Genomic DNA, 15,130 nt, shown 5'->3' on the forward strand with positions numbered 1-15,130 from the left:
GAGACTGTAGATCTCAGTTTCATGTTTACTGTGAGCCCATCACAACATCTGGAAGAAAACGACTGAAACTGTTGCAAATTTGTATTTATAACTTGATGTATTAACGCTTATTTTCATTAAGGAAAAAAAAAAAAAAGCAGTCAGTGCTCTTGACCTCTGAGCCATCCCTCCAGTCCCTAAAGTGGTATTCTTAAGTTGTACATTTGCTTGATCTCTCCTCTTTAAGATAATTTGCTGGCCCTTTATTATAAATTAAAATGCAAAGGACAGACATGCTGTTGGGGTCCAGGAGTCATCCCACAAACCACATGAACACGGGTCTCAGTCAGACAAGGGTGGTTTGTTTATTGAACACATACTCTAAGACTGATCTATCAGGGCCACAGCTCAGAATTCAGGGGTTGAAGCTACAATCCCAAACATTTCTCTGGGCCTGGTTATAAAGGGAAAAAAAAAAAAAAAACCGACATTGAGCTCATGTGCAGGAAGTGCAGCCCAGTGGTTAGCTCTGACTCCGGCTATATTGACTAACTAGACAGAACAGTTCTAACTGGCCTGTATTCTTATTGGTCCTAAGTGGAGCTTATGGTTGTTGAATTTCTTAAGTTTGACAAACCTCAGAACATACAGAACATTAACAGGTTATGAGGTCAGCAAGACCCTGCTCTGGGGCAAGCTATTTTTCTGTGTCAATGACTGGCAAGCATGTTATAGCAACAATTTGAAATAGCTGGCAGGCATGGAACAAAATGGCTACAGCTATGCTAGGGGGGCCGACCTCAACATGCAAAACAAGGTCTGGGGAGAACTCAGTAAAGTGCTTGACTTGTAATCACAAGGACCTGAATTTAGTCCCCAGAATTCAAGTATAGATAGATAGATAGATAGATAGATAGATAGATAGATAGATAGATAGATAGATAGATAGATAGTAGAGACAGAGAAACAGACAGACAAGAAGCCAGGTGTGGCCAGGCATGATGGCACACACCTTTAATTCAAGCACTCATGAGGCAGAGGCAGACAGATCTCAGAGTTCAAGGCAAGCCTGGTCTACAAAGTTGTTACACAGAGAAATCCTGTTTGGGAGTTGGGGGAGGCAAGAACAAGTTTAATAGAACTTGCTTGTAATCTTAGCACTGAGGAGGCAGAGATGGGTGGATCTCTGGTAGGTGGATTCCTAGATATCACTGGCTGGCCAGCCCCTAGCCTACACAACAAATTTGGGACCCTGTTTTAAAAAACAAAAACAAAAAACAAAACAAGGGAGTTGGAGAGATAGCTCAGTGGTTAAGCTCTTGAGTTCAATTTCCAGCAACTACATGATGGCTCACAACTATCTATAATGGGATCTTATGCCCTCTACTGGCATTTAGGCGATCATGCAGACAACATTCATATAAATAAATAAGCCTTTAAGCAAACACACATCCCTGTACCTGATGTGCATCGGTACAACCACACAACATAGATGCACGTGAACACACATAAACACATAAAATAAAAACAAAATGACATCATGATGGGTTCTTACAAAACATACCCAGGTTTAGAAATCATAAACATCAGGCTGGAGAGATGGCTCAGAGGTTAAGAGCATTGGCTGCTTTTCCTGAGGTCCTGAGCTCAAATCGCAGCAACCACATGGTGGCTCACAACCATCTGTAATGAGGTCTGGTGCCCCCTTCTGGTGTACAAGCATGCATGCAGGCAGAATATTGTATACATAATAATAGATCTTTTTGAAAAAGAAAAAAAGAAATCATAAGCGTCTTACTTTTCTTGTCATTGTGACAAAACTCCCGAGGTAGGAAGGAATTTATTTGTCTTTGGCTCAAGGTTTGAAATATTTTGTTTTGTCATGGTTGAAGCAAGTAGTTCACAGCATGGTGGCCAGAAAGGTACAGGAAGAGACCAGGGCAAAAGGCATCCTTCCTCCAAATAGACAATGAAAGGCCAAATCTTTTTAGTTCAGATTCCATTTTAGAGAGCCTGGCCTCAGTTTGAACTCGGGCAAACTAACAGGTTTCTAACTTAGTTTCTAACTAACTTAGTTTCCAAGTTACCTGCTAAGAGAACCCAAGCCTAGCGCCAGTCTCTAGCTAACACCCAACAAGACCTGTGTCTCCAGGTTACACCCCCAACAAGACCAGGTTATTACCCCCAGGTTATAAGGTCACCCCCTGCCTAACAACGACCAATGCAGAGGGAAACAGAAATTAAGTTTATGACATGACAATGCTGAAGACCATAGCAACTTTCCAATTAGATGCTTTCTCTCTCTCTCTCTCTCTCTCTCTCTCTCTCTCTCACACACACACACACACACACACACACACACACACACACACACACTGACTTGCTGTTTTCTACAAAGCCTTGGCCTAATAGGTGGTTGGGGCTCCTCATCACCAAAACGGTCCTGCGTGACAGCGGTGTGCTTTGGGGCCCGAGCTAGCTCAAATAAAAAAACCCTGTTATGATTTGCTCTTGTATGATTTTTGGGGTGTTCAACCCTTCCCTGGCACTACAACACCACTTCCTACCACCCCCTAATTCTCAACAATGCCATCATAGTATGAACTAATCAAGAGGTTAATATTGTTAGGTCAGAATCCTCTGATCTAACCCTCACCGGAAATGACTTCGTACTCAAGACATGGCTACACTGCTTTTTAAAACCTATGTATTGAGCCGGGCGTGGTGGCGCACGCCTTTAGTCCCAGCACTTGGGAGGCAGAGGCAGGCAGATTTCTGAGTTCGAGGCCAGCCTGGTCTACAGAGTGAGTTCCAGGACAGCCAGGGCTACACAGAGAAATAAAAAACAAAAACAAAAACAAATATTGTATTTATGGGTAGTGTGTGTGCCCGCTTGAGTATATGTGCACAGTGTGACCTTGTGTGCCCAAGGAAGGCAGTATATGCTGAAGTATATGCTTCAGAAGGCAGTATATGCTTTGAATCAGCGCTCGATATATGGTACAGTTTCACCCATAGCCAGGATTCATGGGTCCAGGAATCAAGGGGTGGAAAAGGGAATAGTTCCACTTACTATCACTCCTAGTGACCCTCTAGGAAAATTTTTGCTTCCTGTCCCCATAACTCTAGGTTCTGCTGGCCTAGAAGTTTTGGCTCCAGAGAGGGGAGTGCTCCTACCAGGAGCTACAACAAATATTCCATTGAATTGGAAGCTCAGACTTCCCCCTGGTCATTTTGGGCTTCTAATGCCCTTAAACCAACAGGCTAAAAAAGGAATAACCGTGTTAGGAGGAGTGATAGATCCAGATTACCATGGGGAAATTGGATTACCTCTTCACAATGGAGGTAAGCAAGATTATGTCTGGAGCACTTCTTAAAACGGGAGCTATGGGAAATTGTGAGCTGCTGGATGTGGGAATTGACACCTGAACCCTGGTCCATTACTAGATCAGCAAGTGCTCTTAACCTCTGACCCACCTCTTTTCTAGCCTCAGGTTTGTTTGCGTGTATGTTTGTTGTGAGCACCATGTTTTAAATTTTTCAATGTGACATACTTCATCTTCACATCGTTTTCAATACTAGATGCTGGAGTCCAGCGCCAACGTTGTTGTTCTCGTTTTGGGGTTGCGGGGTTAGGGGTGGTGGTGGGAGGGCGTGGCAGCGGAGGCAAGACTTGGTCTAGCGAGATAATTAGGGTTGTTTTTTAATATTAAAACGTTTACCTGTCTTATGTCTAAGTGGTTTTGCAGCGATAGCTGACACGCCTCACTGAATTCCTTTGAGGCCAGAAACCGCAAGTCTCTTGTGTTTAGCACCTAGGTATAAAACAGCGGTAGATTAAGTAGCCTTTGTTCTTATCTTGAAGTAATTTAGCAGCTCAGACTGTGAGTGAAAGTGTAAGGAAGAAAAAGAAACACTGAAAAGTTATCTTAATCTTTCTTTCCTTTTTTTTTTTGGGGGGGGGGTTGTTTGTTTGTTTTCGAGACAGAGTTTCTCCGTATAGCCCTGGCTGTCCTGGAACTCACTTTGTAGACCAGGCTGGCCTCAAACTCAGAAATCCACCTGCCTCTGCCTCCCAAGTGCTGGGATTAAAGGCGTGTGCCAACAGGCCCAGCAGGAGCAACAGGGTTTCTTAATCTTTATTCCTAAGTTCCTCTTCTCTAAAACTTCTCCAAAAATTCTCTCTCCAGAAATCCTCCAAAAAAAAATAATAATTTATCTTAATTTTAAGTCCTCCCCTCTTTTAAAAAATATTATTTATTTAATGTATATGAGTACACTGTTGCTGTCTTCAGACACACCAGAAGAGATCATCAAATCCCATTACAGATGGTTGTGAGCCACCATGTGGTTGCTGGGATTTGAACTCAGAACCTCTGGAAGAGCAGTCAGTGCTCTTAACTGCTCTCTCCAGCCCCTAAGTCCCCTTTTAATTTCTAAGTTATTCTACTCTGATGTCCTACTCTTTCTCCTCCCAATCTTGCTCTCTCCTCCTGCTTTGATGTATTAATGCCATGCAATGTAATCATTCCCAGTTTTTTGTATTTTTCTAGGGGAATAGAGTACATGCTTTTTCGAAGCATCCTTTTTTTTTTTTAACTAAATTTCTCTAAAAGTTCGAACATAAATTCAAATCATAAATTGAATAAGAAGTTTACAACAGAGAATATTTACCTATATTCCCATTAAAACTAGACATCCTGGAGAGATGGCCCAGTGGTTAAGAGCACGGACTGCTTTTCAGAAGGTCCTGAGTTCAATTCCCAGAAATCACATGGTGGCTCACAACCATCTGGGTGTGTCATCACAGGAAGGAAGCTGCTGTGTCATCTAAGGTCAGTCGTCCCAGCTTTAGACCCTGAGAGCTGTAATATTGACCACCCAGGTGGAATCTGTGCACTCGTGTAATACAACCGTTCAGGAGAGATGTGTCCATTAGCTCGTGTAATACAACCGTTCAGGAGAGATGTGTCCATTGGCTCGTGTAATACAACCGTTCAGGAGAGATGTGTCCATTAGCTCGTGTAATACAACCGTTCAGGAGAGATGTGTCCATTGGCTCGTGTAATACAACCGTTCAGGAGAGATGTGTCCATTAGCTCGATAGCAGCATGATTGTCCAGTGATTCAGAAATGCTTCCATAGGCTCAAGCATTTGAACACTTGGCCCCGAGTTGGTAGCACTGTTCGGGAAGTCATGGGACTTTTAGATTGCAGCCTTCTGGAAGAAGTAAGTCACTGAGGGCAAGCTTTGGGAGTTTATAGGCTTGTCCCATTGCCAGGTTGCTCTAATGACTGAAGATTTGAGCTCTCAGCTTTAGACTCTGGCTGCCTGAGGTTGTGCCTCCCTCTTCCTCTGGAACCATAAGAACATCTTTCTTCCATAAGTCATTTTGGGATGGGGAGGAGGAAGACAAGGAGGGAGGGAAGAAAGGAAGAAAGGAAAGAAGGGAGGAAGAGAGGAAGGGAGGGAGGGAGGGAGGAAAGAACAGAAGGGGAGAGGAACGGAAAGAAAGAAAGAAAGAAAGAAAGCAAGAAAGAAAGAAAGAAAGAAAGAAAGCAAGCAAGCAAGCAAGCAAGAAAGAAAGAAAGAAAGAAAGAAAGAAAGAAAGAAAGAAAGAAAGAAAAGGAGAGAGAGAGAGAGAACTTTGTGGTTGTGAGGATGATTCCACTGCAACATCTGTCAACCCTTTGATCACAGGGTTGATTGATTCTGCTGATCTGGCTAGCTCAGCAGATGTTCCTTTCCTTCATCACCTCTCCACGAGCCTGGGTTTATCCCCAAGCTGCAGGCTCAGAGGACAAGTATGATGACCCTCCATAAATATAAGCGGACCAGTCTATGGTCCACCTGCTAAAACCTCCAAACAGACTCTCAAGAATTTTTTTTTTTTGGTTTTCGAGACAGGGTTTCTCTGTATAGCCCTGGCTGTCCTGGAACTCACTTTGTAGACCAAGGCTGGCCTTGAACTCAGAAATCCGCCTGCCTCTGCCTCCCAAGTGCTGGGATTAAAGGCGTGCGCCACCACGCCAGGCTCAAGAAGGATTCTTTCCCCTTCCCCCACGTGGTAAAAATAAAACCTTTCCTAAAAATAATACATATTTATTTAAATATTTTGCTGTAATAGCATACATACACCGGTATCATTTATTTACTCTATTAAGAGATCTATCAAACATGATCTTTCTTAAAATTAATGAGCACATTATTTTACTTTCACTTCTAAAATTCAGTCTCTTACATATAATCAAAATAGTTCCATGCCTATCTTAGAGCCAATCAAACGCAGATTTAAGGATCTTGAGTTAAAATCTCAATAAGCTAAAGGTTTCAGTAACTTTTCTCGGCATTTCGTCTTTGCTTTTCTTTTTTGTCTAAAATGGTCTGTTTTAAGCTCAAAACAGCATCTTGAAATCCAGGATTGAGGTCTAGTGCCTCTTAAAATCTTCCAAAGCTTCGTTAAAATACCCCAGCCTGTAGCGTATTAAGCCTCTGTTATAATAGGGAACTTCAAAGCTGGGCAGGATTTCTATGGTAGATGTGTAGTCGTCCATGGCTTCATAAAATTCAACGCTCAAGTACTTAGTTTGCCCCCTGTTGTTATATGCAGTGGCCAAATCCTCTGGGCTACATTTGCTCCCGCGACTCGCGCACTGGCCAATGAAGGCAGAGTACAGCTCCCAGGCCTTCGCAAACTCGCCCCTGGCGAGCCTGTGCCATGGCCAGGATGGCCAGGCTCTCTCCTCCCTCTCGGCCCAGCCGCATGGCCATTTCTGCCTCGCCCTGATGGAAGCTCAAGAAAGATCCTTGTGTCTACAATCTGAGGTGATGACTGCCTGTAATACTCTTTTCTTTCTTAACTGTTTTTATTATTTCTAATTGTGTGCGCACGCGAGCCCAGGTGACCATAAAGGCTAAAAGATCTTGGGTCCCCTGGCCCAAAGATTTATTATTATACATAAGTACACTGTAGCTGACTTCAGATGCACCTGAAGAGGGTGTCAGAGCTCATTACCATGTGGTTGCTAGGATTTGAACTCAGGAGCAGTGCTCTTACCCGGTGGGACTTCCGCTGACCCATCTCGCCAGCCCCAAGATGTGTGCTAACTGCTGAACTCCTCTCGGTAATTTTCTGTCTTTCATTCTTCCCTTCCCACCCTCCTTACGTTTCGCTATTTCAACTTCAGCATTTCCATTTTACCAAAATTTGCAAAAGACGGTAACTTTCTCTAGACAGATCCAGAAATTTGTTTTGTTTTGTTTAGTTTAGTTTCTCTTTTTCTTCCCCCACACCCAGATGAGGTTTGGAATTGAGCCGTTAATCTGTCTCATGCACTGCCTTGTTCTACAATTACCGGAATGTAGGGCATGCTGGGGACACTTGGGTCTGTGTTTGCTGATATTTTGTGTGTCCAGTCTATCAGCACAGAGGTGAGAAATTTCCAGCCTATAGTAGGAACCTGTCTGCCCAGTGTCTGCTGCTGTACCTGAGAGGACCCAAAAGCTGCTGCTTCTGCAAATGATTATCAGAGATAAACCTGCACTTCTGGCTCTGAAACGCCAAAAGAAGAGTGCAAAACACATCTGAGGCGCTTGTCTGGAGAAATGTAACTTGATCCCCAGTGGGCTTCCTCGCAGGTGGTCCTCTCAGTAAGCAGTCTTCAGGCTCTTACACTGAGCCAAACTCAGAGACCAGAATTGGAGAGAGTGGTGTGGGGAAGGCTCTTGCCTGCAGAATGCCTGCCCAGAGGACCTCAACAAACCCCAACAGCCTTGCCCTGCGGTGGAAGTGAGTGCTTGAGGGACCAGTCCAGCAGGTACCCACAAGCCCCACCCCCACCCCACCCCACCCCACCCCCGCCTTTTTGAGGGGTGTGGGTAGTTCTCTGAGCCTGAGAGGCTACCAATCCAACAAAGTGGAGGACAAGACACAGTGACAAGGCCAGATGAGAACACCTGATTGCCCTTTGAAAGGGAGACAGGTGCTTTCTAGAACTGTCAGTTTAAGTATCCAGAACAAGCTAAGTGGACAAGGTAACAACAAGGCTCAAGAAAAAAGGAGGAGATGCATTTGGGGCCGCTGATAGCCCCTGCTAAATCTCTGGCACCATGAAGGTTATGAGAGTGGCAAGGTTGGCCTGAGCGGTGAGCCACCCACCCGTGTCCAGAAAACTTTCCCTGGGGAAAATTCCAGAGGAGGCTGGTCTTGGCATCCTAGCCCTTCATCTTTAATCCCAGCACTTGGGTGGCAGACCAGCAGATCTCAGTGGGTTCGGGACTAGTCTGGTCTACATAGCAAGTTCCAGGATAGTGAGAGCTATGTAAAAGAGAGAACCTGTCTCAAAAAGATATAATAATAAGTATCTTGATACTAAATTATCTTCAATTCAAAAATTATACTTTGCAAATCTCAAACTTAACAGGGATAAAACTATGAAATTTTAATTTTTTTTATATAGAGTTTATTCAGGGCATGGGAAAGGGAGTCAAGAGAGTAACAGAGGCAGAGAAAGGCAGAGAGAGGGAGAAAGTAAAGAAGTAGAAGCTGGCCACAGCCATGAGCACCATGGAGAGAGAGGAAAGGGAAAGGGGAAGAGAAGAGCCCAAGAGGGCGAGAGAGAAGCAAGCAGGAAGCAAGAGTAAGAACAACATTTTAATCTTATACAAGTTACTAGTTTATTGTAAACTATATTTAATAATTTGTAGATACACAAATAATTTGTCACCTTAAAAATGATCCAGTTCTTTAATGTGCTCAGAATTATATTTGTGCTCACGCTAAGAAAAGGTGTATTTCATTGAGAGACAAAGTTGCAGAGAGATCAATTTACATCTCCCTGTCATAGTCTTCTGTTTCTGCTGTCAGAGTGAAGCCTGAAGAAAGTAACTGAAAACAAGTAACCTCAAAGTTTGTTAAACATAAAATAATTTTCAAAATTGGATGTGTAAAAAACTGATTATGCAGGCTGGAGAAATAGCTCAGCAGTCAAGAGCACTGAGGGCTCTTTCAGAGGTCCTGAGTTCAGTTCCCAGCAACCACATGGTGGCTCACAACCATCTGTAATGGGATAATGGGAACTGATGCCATCTTCTGGTGTGTCTGAAGAGAATGACAGCATAATCACATACATTTAATTAAATAAATAATTAATTAATACTTTTTAAAAAAAAAATCTGGTTATGCCAGATGGTGGCAGCACACACTTTTAATCTCAGCACTTGGAAAGAAGAAGCAGGTAGATTTCTGAGTTTAGGCCAACCTGGTCTACAGAGCAAGTTCCACAACACCCAGGGCTACATAGAGAAACTGTCTCTAAAAACAAAACAAAAATAAGGAAGCAAGCGCACACACACACAAACTGGTTATGAGAAATTGAATACTTGAGTAAACTAGATTAAATGTGCAATACACTTGCATGGCAGGATGTCTCCGGGTCCAAGTAGTTCCCTTCGATGGAGCACAGTCACACAGGAGTAAGTTGTGTGCTAGCCTCATTACAGGTTGCATGGGACTGCAACCTGCTGCTTCTGCCTCTGGCTGTGTAGACCTGACCAGGAAAACCCTCCTTATCTACAGGGAAGATGAGTACTCCTCCTGTCTCACCTGTCGGGGATGGATTTTCTTGCCCTGTGGAAGATTTCAAAGTCTGCACCACATCCTAAAAGTCTCCAAGAACAGACATGCAGATAGCAATTACTCTTCACTCTGTGCCTCCCAAACTGGCAGACATATGAGGATGCTATGAACAAGGGAACCTTGTACATAGCCTACCACCTGACTGGGTATGGGACCTGCACGTTAGTTCATTTGGCCATGCATTTCTCATGGCATTCAATTCTTCCACTTAATAAAAGCTAATTCTAAGGTCCATACCTCAACTGTCCATGATCAAAGGAAGCTTTCAGATAAGCTGCCTTCACATTCAACAGCTTTGGAAAGCTCTTCTGCATACAATCTTATGAAAAATGACTCAGTAGGACTATAACTTAATGTTTTTATTGATTATTTGAAATTTTCACATGATGTATCACAATCCCATTCATGTCCCAGTCCCCCAAGTGGACCCTCCCTTATAGTCTCCCCCAAAACAAAAAAAAAGAAAAAAGAAAAAAATACCAAGTTTAATTTGTGTTGCCCATATACTCACTGAAATGTTGTCAAACTCCCAGTAGCCAGCGGCTTAAAGATACCTGGTTCCTTCCTCACCCCGCCCCTGACAGAAGCCATCAACTGTGTCAGGTCAGCATCCTTATCACAATTTTTTAAATTTTTAATATTTATTTATTTATTATATATAAGTACACTGTAGCTGTCTTCAGACACTCCAGAAGAGGGCATCAGATTTCGTATGGATGGTTGTGAGCCACCATGTGGTTGCTGGGATTTGAACTCAGGACCTTTGGAAGAGCAGTCAGTGCTCTTAACTGCTGAGCCATCTCTCCAGCCCCTTATCACAATTTTTAAAAGTTCTCTTTTTCTTTTCCTTTTCTTTCTTTTCTTTCTCTTTTTTCCCTTTTCTTTATTTCTTTCTTTCTTTTTTTTGGGGGGGGGGCGATAAGGAGGAGGTTGTCACAGAAGCCTTCTATGTCTCTCATTCTCAGACTGAAATCATACTTGGCCTTTATAGTCAGCAGCACGCCCTTAGGACTTCAGCCTGGAAGTTTCTGGCTTCAGCATGGACAGTGTGGCACTCAGCAGCATACATTTGGGACTTCCGCGGTTGAGGGCACTAGTTATAAAGTCCACACAGATCCGCAGGAATCAAACCCGCCCTGAATCTCTAGATCTGCCTGATGGCGCTCTGTGGGTTTCTCCTATGGCTGGCAGGCACTCTAGCCCCCACAACAGCTGGTGACTGCAGGGTCCTGATGGAATTGGCCTCTGCAGGGAGGAGCAGCTGGGTGGAGTGGGGTTCCACTGGGGAAGCCCCGCCCCTGCATCGCCCACTGAACCTTCAGCCCCTTCTCCACCTGGCTGGTCCCAAACCCTATGCCCTGCTCCCCTCCTGGCCAGCAACATCCAGGAGTCCCGCCAGTCACAGGCTCACACTCACTGTGGTATTCCCTCATCACAGCCTCTGGACCGGCCCCATATCATGGAAGTCAGTTTAGTGAACCACACACTCTGAGGATGGAGCCCCACACTGTGTGGTGGGGTTATATAAGGGATTGCGATTGGGGGCTGGAGAGAGATTACTGCTTGCATGTTGAAAGGTTCCTGAATAAACTGCTTTGAGAAGAACGCTGTGTCATTGCTCTTTTTTGCTGGCTGGAGACAGAAGGGACAAGTGGTGGCCCGTACAGTAACCTTCTCTTCCTTCAGAACTCATCGCAGTCAAGGCAGCTCGCAGGTAAGGTTCCCGGTTTTGGGACGAGTTAAATTCTCAGATTGAGACTATAAGGTTCCCAGTTTGGGGACAAGTTAAGTTCTTGGATTGAGACTATAAGGTTCCCAGTTTGGGGACAAGTTGCACCAAGCACCATGGGGACTTGAGATTTGCAGAGGAACAGGGGGTTTTACCAAAAGGGGTTTTGCCCGTCTGGAAGTTAGTGAGAAATTGCATAGAAGATAAAGATGTGGCGCAGAACTCCAGAGAGGTAATGAGTTGCTGAATCAGGTAAGAGAGGAGCACTCTCAATTGGTCTGGGCGAGAGGGTCTGTTTGTGTGTTTCCTCAGGGTCATTGACAGCCGCTGTGGGTCCCGGAGCGGTTGACCAGAGCAGTCCAAAATGAGCAGAGTGGGGATGGGGACAGCGTGGATGTTCCTGGTGCTGAGGATACTTCCCGTGGTGATGACTGAAGATCCACATTGGGGAATCTTATCTGTGTTTCCCAAACCCATGCCGTTGATGCATTTGGCACAAGTGTTCCCCCGATTTTTCACATCTAATGCTTTGCTGCAGTTACCCTTTTTACCATGGGATGGGGAAATAGCGCCTGTGCAGGAACCGATGCAGCTTCAGTTGAGGGGATTGCTGTGCTTTCAAATGATTCAAAAATATTTCTCAGAAATGTGTGGTTGTTGTGTGGTGTGAATGGTAGTTGCATAGATCTTTCTCCTCTGAGTATGCTAGTGGGAGGGGCATGGGTAATGCAAGTTTTTATTGGAATGGGTCTAGTGTGTTTGAAACCTCTGTATCTCAACTTGCTGGAGGGTGCAATGCTTCCTTTAAGGCTACGCCTGTTTGTTTGTGGCTTCCTTTTGTGTTTATTGTTTATAATGGTAGTTAATGAGAATAATGTAGTTAATTGTAGTAGTGATATTTGTTATTATAGTATGTGCTGGAATGCATCTGAATATCATTTAGCTGTTGTTACTAGGATGCCTCACTTTGTACCTTGGCCTGTTCAAGCTCCTTCTGCTATGACTTTGTTTAGACCTAAGAGGAATTTTCAGCATTACTGCGGCCATTGTCACTGCTATAGCAATTTCTGCCACCGCAGCCACAGCTGCGGCCATATCCTTTACCTCTGTGGTACAAACTGCCGTGGCTGTGAGTAATTTATCCGCAGGTGTTGCCGATATCTCAGTACCTTAAGGACTTACCAGCTGGATCTACAGCTGTCTCCCACTTGAAAGAGTGGGCCGGAATTGGTGGACTTGCCCTGTGTCTGATATTAATCAGCATTCTGGCCTTTTGGTGCATTTGCCGTATACAGTTTCGTCAGCGCAGAACCCAAGTCTTGATGATACAGGCTTTTGCAGCAGTGGAGACAGGACAGTCTCCTCAAGTGTGGCTTGGCATGCTAGAGAAGTAGTCAATGACAGGTAAGACTCCCTGGGCATGTCACCAACCTAAGACAGGGATCAAACCAAAGCTGTTTGTATCCCAATGACAGTAAGGGGCATTGCCACAGTGGGCAACCTAAGACAGACATTCTCTCTGCCAAAAAAGAAAAAAGGGGGAGATGTGGGGAACGGGTGTGGCAGTAGTCCCAAGATGGTGCCCAGGACTGCAGCCATGTCTTATGACTTGCACCTGACTTCCTCATACACCCGAAAATAAGCCACGTCCATCGTGAGAGCTGCACAGGCGCACCATGACACAAGATCAGGCCATTTGACGAAGGCCAATGAACTGAGATTATGTGGACTGGGCTGATAGGGCAGGGTTGAGGGGTTATATAAGGGATTGCGATTGGGGGCTGGAGAGAGATTCCTGCTTGCATGTTGAAAGGTTCCTGAATAAACTGCTTTGAGAAAAACGCTGTGTCATTGCTCTTTTCAGCTGGTCAGAGACAGAAGCGACAGAGATGTTTTAAGAATGTATTCAATATCTTCTGTAAATGTAGTAGAGGACATTGATTATGTCCTTGAGTTTTACAGTCACCCGAGCAGCATCTAATTTTTTCCAGTCTTCTGGGGAACCCTTGGGGAAGATTTAGTCCCTCTGTGCATCAGGAGGGCTGCTGTGCCCTTGGCTTGGATCCTCTTCTTGGAGCGCCAGTGGTTCCTGCTCATGGGGTAATCTCGGGTTGATAAGCCTTCCCTGTAAATGAGGAAGAAATATCAATATTGCAAACCATGAACATTACCTGTTCCTACCACAATTATCCCAGTTAAACTAGTATGTTTTCAGATAATTGAAATATTTTTCTACAAAGCTGTGAATAGGCAAAACAATAACAACAACAACAACCAAAGATTTGAGATCTACGGAGGTGTTCCTATAGCCCTGAGAGAGTGAACAGGCTCACCAGGAAAGCAGCGAGAGGTAGGAGGGATATTGATAGTGAAACAGGCTCAGCAAGGGACAAGTAGTGTAGGCAAAGGGAAAAGCAAAAATTGACCTTCAGAAACACCATCAGGATTGAAGAAATAATTTACTCAGATCAATGCTAAAGGACACTGTGATGGTCAGAACTGATCTAAAACTTGACAGAATCCTGAGTCCAGTCTTAAAGGAAAGTCCGCTCCAGGTGTGCCTGGAGGAATTATCAAGAGTAAGTTACTCTCTAGAATGCCTGGGAGGCATTGTCTTCATTAGGTTGAGTTTGGAAGCCTCTTTCCTAATATGGACAGACTTTGCCTCTACCCTGTCTTACACTGTCATGAGATAGCTGCCAGCAACTCTCCCATTTAGCTCCCCATTTTCTTTAACAGGATCAAGTTGAGTTTACATTCCCAGACTCAGGGGCCTGTTCCTACTCTGGCCCTCCAAATACTGTCTTAATTGTCTATAAACCAGTAAATGTAGAACCTGCTGTCATCATTATCAAGATGCCTGCCAAGCCATCATTAACTGCACACAGCTGACCCTCTTTTGGTCCGTTATCACCTTGAGGTCTGGATGAAGAACTATGAGGATGCATTAAGGATCTAGTTTCCCAAATGGAGTGTCTAAGGGAATGAGTTAAAGGCCTTGAAGATAGTTGTCCTGGGAAAAGCCCAGTCTACTTCATATGCTCCCTTGCTTAACCCTTAATGTCAAACTGGGATTTGGATGACCTGGAAGCTCTCCCTAGTCCCCACCCCACTGGCCTATTTTTGTGGTTTGGCCCTTTAAATAAGCAATACAGCCTCCTGAACTAGCCAACTCCCTGAGCACTCAGAAAATAAAGCTTTCATGTTTAAGCTTGAATTGACTTTTCCCCACCTCCACTCAGAACCCAACAGCACTTCATAGAAGGAACAAAGTTCCCTAAGCACTGCCTTTGGAGCTTTTTGCCTCCTGTGGATGTACTGAAACCAGCTGCTCCAGCTTCCCAACTCCATGGCCATGCCCTGGGTCTGTGCCCAACTACACACTTCCGCCCTTGCTTATGTCTGAACATTTTGTCATACCACAGGAAAATAAACCAAGACCAATGCATGCATGCCATAGAATTAAAGATTATGGAGAGTCACAAACTGAACCTCACAGGGACAGGAAACAGTGCTGTGTGAATAATGTTAGGAGAGCTTGCCTGGCTCAGAACATCCAAAAGCTCTCACAGGGAGGCTTAAAGGAGATGTCTGAAGCAGCAGGGTGTGCTGCTTAAGTGAGGAGGTCATCTCAGGCAGGAGGACATAACAGAGAAACGAAGCTCTGGCAAGGATGTAAGAGGAAATAATACATGAAGAGAAGCAGGTGGCTATCAGCAAGAAAACCAAAGACAGCCGGGCGTGGTGGCGCACGCCTTTAATCCCAGCACTCGGGAGGCAGAGG

At 44.5% G+C, this 15,130-nt stretch overlaps 1 pseudogene; it reads right to left on the reverse strand.

The window, feature by feature from the left end:
• Positions 1–6,310: 6,310 nt before the first annotated feature.
• Positions 6,311–6,751, reverse strand: LOC110283687 (tetratricopeptide repeat protein 32 pseudogene; annotated as a pseudogene).
• Positions 6,752–15,130: the final 8,379 nt, after the last annotated feature.

The sequence above is a fragment of the Mus caroli genome, unplaced genomic scaffold, assembly GCF_978045245.1.
Source record: "Mus caroli unplaced genomic scaffold, Mus_caroli_1 scaffold_18, whole genome shotgun sequence".
NCBI lineage: Eukaryota > Metazoa > Chordata > Mammalia > Rodentia > Muridae > Mus > Mus caroli.